The following is a 3,856-nucleotide window of genomic DNA, read 5'->3' as shown; positions in this document are numbered from 1 at the left end:
ATGACAAAAAATCGAACATAATATACTGTAAAGGGACAAAACTTTTTGTAAGTTATGCATGAATAGAATCGCAACAGCGGCAGCAGGTATCGAATCTTCAACCTCTTGGTCCAGAATCAAACCACTGAGGTAACCGCCGTGCTTATAATTATACCTTCAGATAGCAGTTGGATGCTTTTATCAATTGAGTTACACTGCCGCTTACGTGCAGTAGGCAAAATAATTAAATCAAATGAAAATACCATCAAAAATTCCAAACTTTGTATTTTGCTTTCTACGGGCTGTTTACAGCAAAGTCAGCAATAATTGAAAAAATTCCAAAAAACGCAAAACGCTTGAAAATTTATCAGTATTCTTAAGGCTTTAAGCGTTATTGGTAGTAAAAATGTGCATACTGTGAAATCCATCAAGCTTGTCAAATTAGTCGTGTTTGTTCAAGAACAATAACATATAATTATTGTAATTTACTGATAATTTCAGATAAATTTTTTCTGTTTTCTTTGTGAACACCATCATTAAAGCAATGGCAGAACGCTGAGTTGTTGAGATAAGAATTACAATATTGGCACTGTATTATTAGTGGGAATAAAGATATTTGATTGAGCGTTGGCTATGTCGCATAGGTAAATCGTCGTCGTATCCAGGCTTACGCCCGGTGGTTGAAGGTTTAGATTAAGTAGACGGGAAGGCAAGAAAGCCAATCTTTTTGTCCACTTTCAGGCATGCCTTTAAGTGTCCTGCGAAAGACAGTGTCCTGCCCTTTCGATTGCCATTCCAGCGCTCTCACCACTCGGCTATGCAGCATAGGTAAATGGGAAAGGTTATACTGTATTTAGCATAATTTTACCACGCAACTCGATGCGCCTATTGTCATGCAAAAACTACTACAAGATGCAAAAAGTGTGATGTCGGTCTGCATGTCAAATGCTTGAAGCAATATCATATTCTGCAATGACTTGTTTTAGTGATGGTGGCGCAAAAGACCATGTTTCCGATTCAAAAGCGGCCTCGTATTGGGACAGTTTCATAAACCACTTGCCAATTTCTTTCGCTTCGCTTCAAAGGAATCTGTACCGCCTGTGCGTTTACATTTTAATTGTAAAATTCACTCGCGATTCCCGATTGCAGCAAAACAACAAGAGACTTGTTGCATGCATTTCATTGCATTGCAATTTGCAACTCTAAAAATTATTGTGTTGTCAGGGCCGTCGCTGCAGGGGGCGTGCTCCTCCCATGACAACGACCTGTGCACACACACTTCAGGCACTGAAGAAGAACTGGTTTTAATTTTAGTTTCATGAACTAGGTGGCTAGTAAAAATGTTACTTTTCATGGTCTTTCCACTTTTCCACTTAAAATTTATCGGCGATAATCAAATATTGCTTTTGGCGATAACGATAACTGAAAAAATAATTAAGCGATAACGATAAGCGATAAAAATTTATCGCCGATAATTATCGCCGATAAATTATCGCCGATAATGCCCATCACTGTCCAGGGGGCACATGACACCTGCTCTGGACATCAGAAATCTTGGTTAGACTATAGGTTACATGAGTATACAGTGGAATATAAGGCTACCCTTGTTCAAAAACCGTCAAATTATATCCAATTCCCCGGTAAAAAAATTCTGCCTGCGCTACTGAACGTAGGCTACCCTCAATAGGCCTAAGCTACACGTGGTTCATTGAGTTTAGTGATCCAACTAAGGCCTACCATAAATGCGACGTTAACTGTGTAAGATATTTTTATCACGTCTGTGTTCTTTGAAGTTTCCGTGTTGGTTATAGCAATTGTTGATTGATGGCCTTTTCGGCTGGATAATGGTTTTCTTCTGACGATTTCGCAACTGCAATTGATTAATTAAGTCTAGCTGGAAAGTTTCTTGGTTTGAAACAGTAGTCTATAGAAAAAACACCTTGTTTTGGGAAATATTTTGATGATTTCATAAAGGTTTTTTGCAAAACACGGTGCCGTTGGCTTTAAGCCAGGGGTTCCCAACCGGGGTAGCCTACTCGTACCCCTTGGGGGTACGAGATTGAACATCAAGGGGTACGAAGATCCTTGGACCACAGAGCAGCTTTTCAAACAGATTTCACAGTGACACGAGTCACTGCATTTTTCAATCTTTTTGTGCCGAAATCGGAAATCATCACGACATTCTGTTGTACCACACTGAAGTAAGGTGGCTATATCTTGAGGTCGAGTAATGTCACGATTTTTTGAGAAACAATCAAGTTGTATTTACAACATCGAAATTCTAATCTGGCTGCCTCACTTGAAAGTGAGAAGTTCGTTCAAAGCGTGGTTTATATGTCTGATGTCATGCCTCTCCTAAACAAGCTAAACCTGTCGCTTCAAGGTCAACAGATAAATGTGGTTACAGCTTGTGAAAAAATCCAAGCTTTCAAGCTAAAACTATCCCTGTTGTCTCGAAGAATTGAAAATGTAAACCTTGCTAATTTTCCTTTTCTTGATAAAATTGCAAAACTTTATGGTGCAAAATGTCAAAAATGAAGTTATTTCCCATTTGAAGATGCTGGTTGATTCTTTCGATGGTTACTTTTCTGCTGTTGAATTGAATTATTTCCAGCATTGGATTATAAAGCCTTTTTTTTTTAACAAAAATATCGGATGGTGATAATTTGAAGAACATCATCGAAATAAAAAGCTGCCAAAAATTGAAACTGCTATTTGACAAATCAAAGTTAGAAGATTTTTGGTGTGTTGCTATGAAAGCCTTCCCAAGTCTTGCTATGGAAGCCATGACAGTGTTAATTCTCTTAACAAGTAATTAGGCCTACTGTGAAAGTAGCTTTTCGACCATGATGTATATCAAGAATAAGTACATAAATTTTGTAAGAATAAGTACATGTTGCCTTGAGTAAAATCGAACCATCGTTTGAGCGAATTTTATCGATGAAGCAGCAACAAATATCTGACTGAGAAGTGACAAACAAAATTACTGACATTTAATTTCTTTTTGTAATTTGTGCGCCCCCGGAACAGCTCCGGTTATCCAAAGACACTGCGGGATGGTCTACGTTTTTCATTGTAATAATCGATAATGATTATTACAGTAGACAATAAATTTTTGCAGAGAATTGTAGGCCTAGCCTACCTCTGTCTGCACTATGCTGTTGGGCCAAATCTTTAAAGTCACTGAGTCGGCTATATCGATCGTTTTATAAAATCCATGCATCAAATTTTTGCTGAGGATAACTTAGCCTAAGACATGAAGTAGGCTAATAGGAAATCGAATTTATGTAAATCATAATAAAAAAAAAAAACGTAACCAATGGTGTCGCTTAGCCCAACAAAGATCTATGGATGATGATCATTTAAGTGCTGCTGAGTAGGCTATAGGCTAACGGTCACGCACAATAAAATGTGTAACCCCAATTTTGCTTTCTTGGATCTTGATCCAGATGATCGGCTACTGTATCTATCCACATGCGTAGAGTTAATGCTAAACAACAAAGTGTAAAAACGCAAAAAAATTACGCTGAAGAGCTTTTTTGCGCAATTGTGCTACACTTGAATTGCATCAAACATTGCTGTATCGGTACCCTAAACGTTTACCAAATATCCGAGACTCCGAAATTAGATTGGTGGCGTGCATCAGCATGTGATCGCTTTTAGGACGACGCTCTACCAGGGATCCGAACCACAAACTACGTCTTAACAGAACAAATTCGACTAGCTCCTCAACGAGAGCTAAATAAACCTAGGAAATTAGCATGTTAAGAAAGCAAGGTCGGCGCAAAAGGCTAACTAACCAGTAACCACTCTAGATGAAAAATCGGCTTCCACAAATGCTATGAACATCACGTATACTGTAGCTGAAACTGATTAT

This window comes from Aplidium turbinatum, chromosome 17 (genome assembly GCF_918807975.1).
Source record: "Aplidium turbinatum chromosome 17, kaAplTurb1.1, whole genome shotgun sequence".
NCBI classification, from domain to species: Eukaryota; Metazoa; Chordata; class Ascidiacea; order Aplousobranchia; family Polyclinidae; genus Aplidium; species Aplidium turbinatum.
Note: the sequence above shows the minus strand (reverse complement) of the source record.